The following is a 14,292-nucleotide window of genomic DNA, read 5'->3' on the forward strand; positions in this document are numbered from 1 at the left end:
TCACCGAGGTTGGCATACAAGCAGGCAGGCAGAGACCCAGTCTCTGAGACCCACTCCGGGAGGGCACAGCATACCCGGGCCCATCTCCACTGAAGGACTAAGAATCAGTCTGATCGGAGCCGCCACTGGAGCCACTGGCATTCAGAGGGTGTCTAACTCGGAGCGGAGTTTAAGACTCTGCGGCTCCCCTGGGCCTGGCCTCCACGGGCCGAGGGCCGTAATGAGAGAGGAATCAGAACTGCTGAGTCCCCTCAGACTGGCTCCTAAAGCAGTTTTCAGCCTTTGCTTTAAGCATTTGGTAAGAGAAGCGGTTTGCCTTATGCACTTTTGGTGGGAGAAATTAAAAGCCCGAGGTACTCTTATGCAGCCCGTGATGGAGCATGCTGACGTCCTTAAATGAATCCTGGATGTAAGAACGAATGAGCATTTGCCATTTCTTTGAAACACTTCTAGCGGCGTTTGAATGGGCTGAGAGTCTGAATTGTCCAGTCAGCTTATTGTCCCCGAAGCGTACAGAGGCTCAGGATACATTATTTTCTCATGCATTATGCACCATTGTTTTTACGTATTCTTGGCTAAAGGATCATCATTTGCTCGGCGTATCCCATTTGTTTAAGGCACCCCCATCGAATCAGGCAAGCAGCTCCCGGAGACACTGTACTTAGAAGCACATTGCAGTGAGTTGGGCATGACGTCTAGAAGAGACGTGAGACCTAATGATTTGAAACAACGGTGCTATTATTAAAATGAATGTTGGCAAGGTGGCTATGCTTTGGACTGACAATTGGTATTACCTGTCTGACCTTTGGGATTGTGCTAGCTGGGAGTTATTTTGCTTCCTTTCTGAATTATCTAGCTTCTGGCCCATCCTTTTTTAATGTGAGGTTGTAAATACTCGGTTCCAGCTAATAGCCACTGGCTAACCTCAGTGATAAATCTTTTATTCGAAAGCTATAAATCTTGTTCAAAAGCTCTAAATCTAAATGCTGAAAGTCTTTATTATAATGCATGAGTTCTGGTTCTCCTCGGAAAGGTTACAACTGTCTGAAGACACAGGTATTCGTTATCACTGTACTGTCAGCTTTCCATTATCTGCCTCAAGAGGGAAGATCAGAGGCACGGATAATCCTAACGATTCCTAATGCTTTTGACTTTAGGATGCGACCAGAAACAAATCCTTCTACCTGGCAGCAAAGTTCCCATTCTTGAAGTGGCTCGCCCTGTATTTCCACAGTCCCTTGTTTAGAATAGTGGTTACTTAACCTGTGATAGTTCTTTGGTCCCTCCTGTCCCTATTACTGAATGCCTTTAGTTTCATAATAACCAGCTTGCAGGGAAAAAATAAAAGAGAAAATAGGTTCATACGTTCATTATTGGAAAGTATAAATGGCTGAAATCAATATTGAGCGCTGCAATCTAGAAAGTGACAGAAGTGACAAAGTCTAAAGTCACTTTTATTCAGTGACCTCATTATGTTTTGATTTTACTCTTATGGAAACAAAGCATGGCAACGGACGAAATAAATTGCGACTGGCATTCACGGAAAAACCCTCACCCTCCTGTTTTGCTGGGTCTTACCAGTGTTGAACACCCTTACCAAGTGATGTAAATATAGGGTCTTTATTAGCTCACCAGAAAAAATACTGACTTCTCTGACCGACCAAATGTCAGATTGACACTTTGTGGTGACTATAAAATAAACCAGTAGCTGAACCAATCTGCTGTCCCTTTCTTAGAAAGCCTGGGTTCTCTCTAGTTAATAATGCACAGCTCGGGGCGCCTGGGTGGCTCAGTCGGTTAAGCGCCCAACTTCAGCTCAGGTCATGATCTCATGGTTTGTGAGTTCGAGCCCTGCATCCGGCTCTGTGCTGACAGCTCAGAGCCTAGAGCTTGCTTTGTATTCTATGTCCCCCTCTCTGTCTGCCACTTCCCCGTTCCCGCTCTGTCTCTCTCTGTCTCTCAAAAATAAATGAATGTTAAAAAAATTTTTTTAAATAATGCACAGCTCTATTTCAGGAGACCATTTTGTCATTTTAAGTAGAGGAAATGATGCAAAGGTAGAAGAGTGGTAAATAATATTAATTAAGAATTACCATGATAATACAAGATCGTCACATTTCACTCTTCCAAAAACTCTGAGGTGGGTTTTATCATATACTCATTTTTCAAATGTAGAAATTATGGCCCAGAGAGGCTAAGTAATTTATCCAAAGCCACACAGCTAAAAAAATGGTGGAGCTGTTAATTGACCCAAGGGGATCAGGTTCCAGAACTTGTGACTTTAAGCCACTCTTAAAGAAAGAATCATCTGTGACCTACCTAAAATGCTCTGTGTGACTGGTGGTTTTGTCCCCCAGGAAGTTTAAAACAATTTCATCTCAAGTATTCCTGCAGGATTGATTTTTTTTTTTTTAACATAGAAACTCTACAAAGCAAAGTGAATTGCACGTTTGGCAGTTATTTGTTTAATCTGAGCCACTTAGGGCATAAAACCAGATAGTTATTAGATTGTAAAATCCTGGAGTCAGGAATGATCTTTTAAACACTGTGCTGCTCTACACACTATAAACCTAGCACAGTCAGACTTCTGTTCACCGAGAGATTTATAATTCAGCCACTATAAGATTTTTTTAACCAGATTATCTGGTTTGGCTACTTCAGGAATCGTAACCAGAGGACAGGCTAACCTCCACTCATTTGCACTTAGACACATAGCTCCAGGCCAGCCAGTTAATGCATTTATAATGATCTTGAGAACCCGGGAGCGTAAGCTATGCCTTACAAACTTTTTGGTGAGCAACAACTAGTCTAGCTTTATTTTGTTTTATGTTTTGTGGTTGTTGTTCATGGGAAGGCTGCTGTCTCCTATGCACTTAATGCTCCGTTTCTCCTAAAAGGCTTCATTCAGTTTGAGGTTCTGTGATAGTAAATTACAGGCCCTTCACTTATTAAGAGTTTTCCACAAGCTCTTCGGAATATACAAAAAGCATGTCCTGAATTGGGGGCTGGGGGGTCGTTGAAGGAGCTTGTGCCTCAATGGCCGTGGCTTGCTCAGTGAAGGCTCCCCTTCCGAGGGGCCTGGAGGCAGACTGTTGCTGCTGTCGGCCAGGAGGGTGGTGGAAGGATCCGTGCACAGCTGTGTTTGAGCAGAAGCCCGAGACCCCGCCCACTTTGTGCAGGCCCAGGCCTGGTCAGAGCTCAGCAGGCACTGCCTGTCTGATCTCTAATAGCTGAGCAGCTTTTGTGGCTCTGCCAAATTTCTGAACCCCGTGTGCCTACACGAAAATTCTAAATGATGAATCTAGTCTCCCATTCAACAAATTCGTTTTTTAATTGAAGCATGGTTGACAACAAATTCATTCTTAAGCGTTTTGAGTGAAGATAAAAGAATAGGTAGAACCCATGATACAAATAAGAAACCTACATGCGGTTCCCTGTGTTCTGGCTGGATGCGGGCAAACAAAGTGTGTCGTATTAAAAGCTTTTGGGGGGACTTTGAAAATACTTTTATTTTCCCAAGCTAGGTTGAGAAGAGATGATCAAGGGACTTCAGTTAAATCAACGTGGTCATTTGTGACTTGTATAATTACCAATTCTTGCCTTGCTTTGACATTTTGGTTTTAGGTTATTTGTTCCCTTGGATATGATTTGCTGTGCTCAATCCAAACCAGAGACTCCTGTCTCCCATGATCCTTTTTTTTTTTTTTTTTTTTTTAAGAGAGAGCATGGGAGAGGGGCAGAGGGAGACAACCTTAAGCAGGCTTCATACTCAGCGTGGAACCTGACATGGAGCTTGATCCCATGATCCTGGGATCCGGACCTGAGCCAAAATCAAGAGTCAGACACCCAATTGACTGAGCCACCCGGCTGCCCTGCCTCATGCTCCTTTTTTTTTTTTTCTAATATGAAATTTATTGTCCAGTTGGTTTCCATACAACACCCAGTGCTCATCCCAACGGGTGCCCTCCTCCATGCCCATCACCCACTTTCCCTCTCTCCCACCCCCCCATCAACCCTCAGCTTATTCTCAGTTTTTAAGAGTCTCTTATGGTTTGCTTCCCTCCCTCTCTAACCCTTCCCCTCCCCCATGGTCTTCTGTCAAGTTTCTCAGGATCCACATAAGAGTGAAAACATACGGTATCTCCTTTTTAAAGCTTAGGTGAGATCTACGAATTTAAAAAACACCAAAAGATGTTAATTGTTTATGGATGCATGTATTTATTGGGCAAACCCATTTCGGGGGCTGAGGGTCTTTGGAGAACTGGGGCTGTTCCGACGATACCAAATTTCGCACAGTGTGGGACATGCCAAGGATTTGTGTGGCACCCTTCCCTTACTGTAACATACGTCAACCCTTTTCTCAGAGTTCATCAGTGGCTTCCGGTCCGCTGCCCCTACTCGTCCCACCAGACTTCTGAAAAAACTTCCTCTCCGCTTTTTCCCCTTTACAAATTCCCTCCCCCTTTTGTGCCCTCATGACCTCATCTTCTTTCATTTTCTCATTTAAGCCGTCTTTATGCTGCTCTAACACCAGACTTGTGTATGGCTCGCCTCCCCAACCCACGTAGACATGATGCTCTTAAGCACACCCTGTACCCCCTACCTCTCTCCTCTCTTTTGACTCTGCCGTGGGAAATCTTGGTCTCTTGCTGCTCCCATTCGTTTGTCCCTGTCTCTTTGCGCCTACCTGACTTGGTTAGTCTGTCACTTCCCACAAGCCGGGTCTCCTCAGCCATCCACTCTGTAAAACCATCAAAAGCCTACACCTTCGTCTCCTTGACTGTCCTATAATCCCTACAACAGGCTTTATGTTTTCCACCTCTGCCCTGCTCTGTTAGCACGTCCTTACTTATTAACCCCTTTTAATCAAATCGCTATCTAAACGATAGCTGTTAACTCCCATAGATTGCCCGCCGGGGCTGTCTAGTTTTCGGTAAGCCCCACTGAAAATGAGAGACCCACCCTTTATTTGTGGGTAGAGAGAGACTGTTAGACAAGTAAGTCCTTGAATAAAAAGTGTGATCTAGGATCTCTTACAGCCTGGAGGGGGCACAGCCTTGATCTTATATGTTCTTGTGGTAGATACAAGATAGAATGTGGGCTTTGGAGAAAGGCATTTCTGTTTCTTGTGACTCATTGCTCTATATAGCCTCTGGCAAATTAACCTCTCTGAGCCTCAGCTTTCTTATCTGTAAAACAGGGAGAGTAACTGTCTCATACTATTGTTCTAAGGCCTAAGTAAGATAATACATGGATGTAAAGGACCTACCATGGCTCCTGGCATGTAGTAAGTAGACAGCCTCAGCTCTCTTTGCACTGATGGATGTTGAAAGGATAGTGTGGACTCAAGACTCGGTGACAAGACTATGTCAAAACCCCAGTTACTAGGTAAAGGTGGTTGAGCATTGTTTAGTGCTCCATGGGCCTGGAGGTGTTACATGAAATACAGATGCCAGCCACAGGGATTTACCAGCATACTTATGTGCCTGCTTGCACATTAATTAATTAATGACTTGGTATCGTCATTGTTATTCATAAGATTGATATTCCTGAGATCACAGGACCTTGCTCATAGTCAATACTCTAGAAACAGTGAACTGAATGTTGAGTGACCTAACAAACTTATACAAAGAGCCATTAAAAAGAGTCTTCATGTAGGGCACCTGAGTGGCTCAGTCGGTTGAGCGTCTGACTTTGGTTCGGGTCATGAGAGCACAAGTTCAAGCCCCACGTCAGGCTCACTGCTGTCAGCACAGAGTCTGCTTCAGATGCTCTGTCTCCCTCTCCCTGCCCCTCCCGTGCTTGTGCTGTCTCAAAAATAAACATTAAAAAAAAAAGAAAAAGAAAAGCCTTAATGCCGTTTGGCATAGTGGAAAGAACCCAGGTTTTGCTGCAAAACCCACTTTTGCTACTTCAGGCCTCTGTTTCCTTGTTTATAAAATGGGAGGGAGTAATAATACGCATCTTACTGGATAGCGGTAAGGATATGATATATGGAAATCATCAGTTTTTAGCCCATAGGCACTTGAAAGTGGCAGCTATTATAATATGCATTATAAGACATATGTAATATATAGGTATAGAAACATTATATAGATAAATTTTAAGAGGAAGCATTTACTAGAATTGCTTATCCATACCAAAAATATCACAGGACAAGAGAAAGTTATCAGTGTACAGAATCAACAGTAGAATGTGAAGGAGGTGATTGGAGGGACACAGAAGTTCAGGGGAAACTATATCCTTCATCCCACTGCGGCCACTTAGTGATGTAGATGTAAAGTAAGAGTCCTTGGTGATCTGTTTGGGGATCATTTTAGGGTTAGAAAGAAACGTAAACAAATTAGTTTGAAATGCCAACCACTGGGCCCCTGGCATTACCCCGCAGGAACATATAGACTTAATTACCAAGCCTCTTTGCCAAGATAAAGAAGGGCCACTGGGAAGAAGTACTGTATTTCCCACTTAAAGTACAGGAGAATAGCTGCTGGTTTCCTAGGTGATGGATGATTGCAAAGAATATGGGCATGGAAGGGGACTCCCCTCCCCCCCCCAAAAAAAACCCTCTGTTCATGCTCCATCAATGGCATCCCCTCCGTCGTATTTACTTAGAGCATTCCAGTCATCTCCCCGCGGTCATTCTTACTGGTTAATGAGGACGAGGCACGCCTGGGGAACATTATGGCCTGGCTGCAAGACTATCTTCCTGAAGAATCTTCGTTTTAAGATAAATGGCCTTGGTGGTGAACTTTGTCTACCATCCACTGGGAAGAGTGATTCTTTTAGAAGGTAGTTTTAGTAGACAATGAGATTGAGGTGAACTGAGACATATACTCCGAGGGAAATGGAAGAGGCGTGAGTTGTGATAATGTGTGACAGTGACTTTTCATACCTGAAGTGGCACTGGGGCAGCTGACCGTGGAGATACTAAAATCGCCAGTAACGTGCATTCCAACACATCCACCTGGACCCTGTCATGGGCTACTAAATACCAGTTTATTCTTAAAGAAGAGCTCATCTCTTTCCTCCCAACCTCCTCCCTAACCATTCATGGTGCTAAATGGTGTTTAAATAGACAGTTCAGGACCCTCATTCCAAGGACTCAGCCTTACTTTGGAGATGTCGTATCTCTTCGTAAATCATGGTGTGTGTGTTGCAAAATGAAAATTCCTCCTGATATTTCTAACATGTCAAGGTAATAGTTACGTTACCAGAAATGTTCCTTAATGACATGTTGATGCCTATGCTTACCAGAAATAAGGATTGAGCAACTGTGAATACGTAAAAGCGCAAGCCTTGCACAAAAATGTTTGATACGATCTTCTGAATTTGAATTTAATTCCTTTCTTTACGTGTGTGTGTGTGTGTGTGTGTGTTTGAAGGGGGATTATTTGTGAAGCTAGACAGAAAGTTGCAGCAACCAAAAAGCATATAAGGTTAAGATTTAAACCAGATCTTTCTATTTATTAAAGCAGTATGTATTTAGACACAATGATGTGCCCTTAATATTTTTTCTGATTTTTTTTTTTTTTAGTTACGTGGAAACCTTATGCTCTTATATAGATTAGCCTTATTCTCATTGATTTGTGGTAGTCAGTCCGTTATTCTTAACTTAGCACCTCACTCCCACAGGGGATGTGGCTGACTCAGGGCTCATCTAGGCTTCTCTGTTGCCTAGCCGTGCACTCTACCAAAAGAATGAGCTGGAATGCAACCCCCCCCCCCACCCCCAAATCACCATAACAAGCAAGACCAGCACACTGGGAAGCCAGTGTAGTAGACTTCTAAACACTCCAGCCTTCTTGGAGTTCAGAATCTTTAGTGTCTATCAGGACAGGTCAGTGATGATTTTTTGTTTTTGTTTTTGGTTACTACTTGTTTATGTTATGGGTCCAAGCTTGGCAAGAAATGGGCTATAGTGGACCATCAGTACTGCATTACCAATGACAATGGCATTGGCACAGCAAAATTTTGAAGTCCTCTTTCCTTGAGTGCCCCTCTGGGATAGAACTTACGTGCTCTTCTCCAATTCTCCAGCCTTCTGCACTCACAGCTAAGTGTGTTGAGCGTGACTTTATTTTTGTTAATGTTTTTTATTTATTTTTGAGACAGAGAGACAGAGCGTGAGCAGCGGAGGGGCAGAGAGAGAGGGAGAGACAGAATCTGAGGCAGGTTCCAAGCTCTGAGCTGTCAGCACAGAGCCCGACGCGGGGCTCAAACTCACAAACCGCAAGATCATGACCTGAACCGAAGTCGGACCCTCAACCAACTGAGCCACCCAGGCGCCCCGAGCGTGACTTTAAATGGGAGTCAGGGGAAGGAGCAAAAAGAATACAGTCAGCCCAACGGCATTCCTTCTCTTAACCCTACTCGCTGGGAAGCCAGATTTCTAGACAATCTCACAGAGGCCCACCCAGATGGCCTCGGAATATATCTCGTTTCCTTATAAAGATCAGCTTGTCAATTACAGAAGATGTCCATTGACTGAATCAAAGCCTCTTATCGGCACCTTTTTTTTCCTCCCAAATCCTAAACTCAACCAAGGCAGACCCATTAGCAAGGTATATACTTGCACGCCTATCTTTTATTTTTAGTTTAAAATATATATAATTTCTGTGGATATGTGTGTGATTTCACACACCCAACCGTGGGACATATGGTCTGACAATGGGAAAGATACTTGAAACTGGGACTGTCTTAGAAAGTTCAGGAACACATGGTCACTCGAGACAGTCAACATGGGCTGTTCCAGAGATCAATCAACTGTTGAAGGCATTATCCCTCTTCCCTTATGTCAGCCCTTTGACAGGAAATTATCTAAGAGGTGCTTTTTTTTTAGAGTGAATTCAGACACATTTTTTTCACAGAGAGTCATCAATAATATTTACTTATAAATAATTGGTTGGTTCTTTTCTCTTTCCTTGCAGAAACAGGCATCTCTAGAAATGAAGGAAAACCCTTTTTGAAATATGGACTTGTACTGAGAACACCTGGGAGCATTAAGCAGTGAGGGGTGTTGTATTTCAATTGTTCTTGCTTTAAACCTGGCAGGGTAGCTCTGTGCCTTGTAGCCTGCAGTGTCTGCATCAATCCTCCTGCCTCCCTTATTAAGATCTTAATTACAGACGCAGCCTATTTCATTGCTGCAGGGAAAGAATTTAGTTTCTCTGAACTCTGTCTGTTTTTTGGTGTGGCAGGTGTAATCATGATGAGATCATTTCTGGTTTGTTTTCTTTTCCCGGAGGAATCTTTTTTTTTTTTTTTTTCTGGGAGGGAGGACTACAGTTCTTGAGACACATTTCATGAGCTCATAATAATGTGGTGATAATAACTGTGCCTTTGATTTTAGACAGAGCCTTTCTTCTGAAGAAATCAGAGCGCTTGGCATCTATGACTCCGTGACTTCTCATAATATCAAGAATATGTTCATTATCCCCATTTTGCAGGTGGGGAGACAGAAGCACAAAAGGTGTGATTTCCTTGCCATTGATCTTACAGTATGAGGCCTGAGCCTAGATTCCTTCAGTTCAGTGAGTGTCCCTTCCTCTATCCAGGGCTCTCCGTTCAGCACGGTTGACTTTTACAGCTCAATCATTTTTTGTTATGGGAGACTGCCCTGTGCATTGCAGGATGTCTAACAGCATCTGGCCTCTACCCACCGGTTACCAGCCACACACACACACATTGTGACAACCAAAAATGTCGCCAAACATTGCCAGATCCCCAAATCCCCCTAGTTAGGAATCACCAGTCTAATCTCCCCTACTCCCTTCTGCTTAAAAATAATTGCCCTACTGGTTTTATGTGACAGAAGCACAAAAAGACAGCCCTAGAACTGTTTGCCATAATTTTACCATGATTGGGGTTGCGCTTCATGTAAGAGGTCCTAAGCAAGAGGGAGCTTCCTCTTAAATTCGTAGCCCCAATCTGTTCATGAGAATACCATCAAATACTAAGAAGCACGGGGTCTCACTCGGGCCATATATAAAGCCATCAGACTGTCTCTAAGACAACTTTAGTTCTCTGAAGCCTTCCTCTGCTGTGTGTGTGTGTGTGTGTGTGTGCACGCACACACACACGCATGTGTGTATAATGCATATGTATAATTTTATGTTGACATATATATAATAATAAACATGCATTTAGCACTGAACCTTGAAGAAAGCTCTCTTATTCTAATAAACTGGTAAATAATACATACATGTAGGTGTTTGTCTATATACCTAGCCGCTGAATAATTTCATTTAGAGGTTTTCTTCTGTTCCATTTGCTCCTGCCATCTTTCCTCTCTGTTCTAGCTGAGAAGCTACAGCACCTGAAGGTTCTTTCTGGAGACCTCTCTGCAGGTGCAATGCTGACAGCATATGGTTGTAGATACCCTTTCAGCCAAGTATATCGATCCATTTTTAAAAACTCTTTGAAGACCTCGCATGTGAAGTGGGATAATAGCATTCAGGCAGCTGACCTAGGTGAGGTGACATCTAAAAGATTTGAGAGGGGCATCCGAGGTGTCAGCTGGGCTCTAGCTGGGAGACAGACCAGAGTTGCCATAATGTGTACATATTTGTATTGGTGGGTTTAGATATCATACCTTGAGAGCTGCATCCCTTGGTGCTGGAAGATACGTGGGAATGTAAAAAATGGTAAGACCTTTCCCTTCTTTCAAATAATTTATTAGATGTGATAGCTTTTGTGCTTTGACTTTTAAGAAATGATCCTGTTTGGGGAAATAAACAACTAATATAGTAGTGGTATTATAATAGTGGTAATATAGTGGACTGGCGTCTCCTACTCCTTTATAACTTAATTCTCATTTCACTTCCCCCCAAGTACCTGGATGTTGAACGGATTTGTCTAGACAGGCAGATAGATGTGATCTCGTGCCAACACTGTAATGTTGGCTGAAATCCAGATGGTTGTTTTATTGTTAATAAAACCTATGTTTTGGGTGAGTGGGTGTCAGGCCTTCATCATTATATGGCGCCTGTCAGATTTATCTAGGGACAGAACCCTGAAAAGAGTTTGCGCCTGCCCCATGTTTTTGATCCTTTGCCAATATACTATACTTAAATCTATCAAAACCAGGCAACCTGGGACAAATGCTTATAAATTCCAAGGCTTAATAGCAACAGTACTAAATTCTAAGATGGAGAAGGTTCTCGGGAAGCACATCCTGGTCCAGTGGAAAAAATCCTAGATTAAGAGGGGAACCAGATGCTAGTTCTGGCTCTGCTGCTAATATCATAGGTGACCCCCGGGGCTGTAAAACAAGATTCTAGAATGATCTCTAGAATCTTATTAGTCTAAAATTGTAGTCTAATTGGTTCTGGTCAAGCTATGGGTGACTTCTGGTTCTAAGACATAGAAGGTTCCCTTCCACCTTCTTTAAGACCCTCTGGAGTTGCTTTAAAAAATCTCAAAGACCACAGAGGATGGAAAATTGAGCTCCTGAAGACACATGTATTATTTATGATCATCAGAGTTGTGAGGAAATGCTCCTTTCTCACTATTTTTCTCAAATAACTGTCAGGATTCAAATTCATCCTCCACAGTTGGCCAAGAAATAATAGAAGTTGACTATGAAGTTTCTCTCGCTCTCGCTCTCTCTCTCTCTCTCTCACACACACATACACACACACACACACGCATGCATGCCTCCCTAACAACCCATTTGTAATTTTTCTTAGATGAAACAAAGGATTTGCTCCAGGCTTTTGTCGGCTTCATGATAAATCCTGTCCTATGGATGTTTCTCTCCTATATCAACCTTAAATCAAGGGAAAATAGGTAGCATTCATTCTAGTGCAGGGAAGGAAGAGAAACTAGCATCTGAAGAAACACTGATTTAAAATCACAGCTATGCTGTCCCTATGATGTGACCAAATCTGGTCAGATGGAGAGTTCTTTCTGAGATCCAAATATCCAAATTGCCAAAGAAGCTCACATTTTCTCTCACCAGTCATCAATTGGTATCACTCTGGTATGTGAACCACCAAAATAATACGGGTTCTAAATGATGCCTCATCAAATGGGAATAGACCACTAATGGAAGGAAGAGACGTTAAGATTCCCAAATCTGGGTGCCTTGGGGTGACCACGCACAGGGTGCAGCCCCAAGGTGCCTGTCAGGGCTGCTGTATGTCAAAGAGTACCTTTGGGAGACAGGTATCTAATGTCAGATTTCTTCAAGCATCTTCCATTCAGAAATGCTTAAAAGAGAATGCTATGTGTAGAGTTCACAAGGCTAGAAAATCTAAGAAAATGTGAGGACTTGGGGCAGAGTAAATGACATGAATGTTCAGAAAGCTCAAGACACTCATGGAAGCTTTGTGACCACCATAGGGGTTTAGAAGCACTTTCCAGAAAATGAATATCATTGGATGAAATGTGGTCTTGGTGCCAGAGGGATCTTTGTGGCATATGTTGGTCACCCCACACCAGGTATCAGAAGCATAACTAGGGAAATTCTGCTGCTGCGTTGCCGTGGGTGGTTCAAATCCCATAACAAACACCATGTCAGACTGCAGTCGACACATATTGCTGAGAAAAAACCCCAGAAGTGATATGTATCATATCTTCTAATGCCTCAACTTGAAAGTCTTATGTCTGCTACGTTAACAGCCTCCAGAGAATTCAACTCCAAACATTCAACAGTCCAGATCATGCAATGAAAAAAAAACCCAGGTGTAAACCAAGTATTCCAAGAATTGAAATCCAGACACTTGTAGATAGATATCCACGTTGGCTGACTATTACCTGCTTTGAGGAAATCCCACATTTCCCTATATCCCAAACGTGACGATGGGGGAAAGCCGAAGCAGTTTGATCGCCCTTAGCTGATTTTTGTCAGCAGGCACAAAAGCACATGAGCCTTTCTTTCTCTTTCCCACTGTGTCCTGAGACTGACCGTGATGATGCTCATTCCTTAGCTACTTCCTTTAGGACTGATTTCCTTGACAATGACCATTTCCTTCTTTACTGTGTCCGTTTTTCAGAATCTGTCCAGTGTGTGTGTGTGTGTGTGTGTGTGTGTGTGTGTGTTCATGCACGCACACGAGCACGCATGCACCCTACCAGAGTCCAGGGCTAAAGCTTGGGAACTTGAGTACAGGAAAGGCATGTTGTTGAGCATGTGGCCGCCCCAAGGTCTTTGGCAGGAACTCCTACATGATAAATATAGAATGAAGTAAAAATAATAAGAGGAAGTTGGGCCATTGATGATGCTATCAGTCCTAGTGGGGTGACACATCAGCCATTGTGTCGCATTTCTCTTCAAAGAACAGCATGAATGGTCATGGAAATTATAAGTCACACCTCTCTGTATTTGGAATAGCATATCATTTCCCTGGCAGTAGGAGTAATAAGCTTTCTTGACATTTCGATAGCAATGGAAAAAAAAAAAAAAAAGGCAGGGGAGAGTGGGGGATGGTGTAGAAGCTGTCACATGACCTAGAGCTCTCTGTGCCCAGTGACTAGCTAGTTGCCCAGTATTTTATTCCCACTCCTTAGACATAGTTTGGGAACCAGGAACAGCAGAACCCAACGTCCTGGCAAAGTATGAATGGTGTTCAGTCACCTGCTGCCCAGATGGAGGTCGCTGCACTGAAGGAAGAAAAAGCTCTTCCAGAGATGACTGTATTTAATCATTTAATGGTCAGTTCCTCCTGGCCTTCCTGTTTGCTCAGTGGTTGTGGACACTAGATTCAAGCTCTCTGTCTACGTCATTATCCTGTTTAATAGGGAGGGGCAGGCACTATCCTTCTTGCCATCTCCCACGTTCTCTGGCTGTGACGTCTGGACATGCTATTTATCTTTCAGGCTTTGTTAGTTCATCTTCCCAAGTCCGTATAAAATTTTAACCAAATATCCTCCTCAGTTCTCTAGAAAACAATTTCACCCAGGAGAACCAGGAATACAGAGTCCGGAGCCCATTTTAGGTTAGCGAACATTTAATGATGTGCATTTTGCTTCAGACACTGGACTGAAGTTCTGGAAATGCTAAAAAAAAAAAAAAAAAATAGGGCAGCCTCTCTGAACTTAAGGAGTTGACAATCGTGAATGAGATAATACAAGTCATACTGTAAGAAATACTATTACAGAGAACTGGAAAGGGAAACAACTGGATAGGTTTGGAAAGACAACTCCTCTGGGTAGATGGAGGATGGATTTTGAGGGGGAAGAGGGTGAATGGAGGAGAACCAATTGGGAAGCAGTTGTATACTCCCAATAAAAGGTTGTTGAGGGGCCTGAACTAGGAGAGGCAGTGAGGCGAAAGGCAGGGTCGAAGCTGGT

The 14,292-nt window shown here is 43.1% G+C and overlaps 1 protein-coding gene across 4 annotated transcripts in view; it reads left to right on the forward strand.

Annotated features, from left to right (window-relative positions):
- NEDD9 (neural precursor cell expressed, developmentally down-regulated 9) overlaps nt 1–14,292 on the forward strand; it is a 184,101-nt gene that overhangs the window by 136,164 nt on the left and 33,645 nt on the right. The gene's annotated exons all lie outside the window — the stretch shown is intronic.

Source organism: Felis catus, chromosome B2 (genome assembly GCF_018350175.1).
Source record: "Felis catus isolate Fca126 chromosome B2, F.catus_Fca126_mat1.0, whole genome shotgun sequence".
Classification (NCBI taxonomy): Eukaryota; Metazoa; Chordata; class Mammalia; order Carnivora; family Felidae; genus Felis; species Felis catus.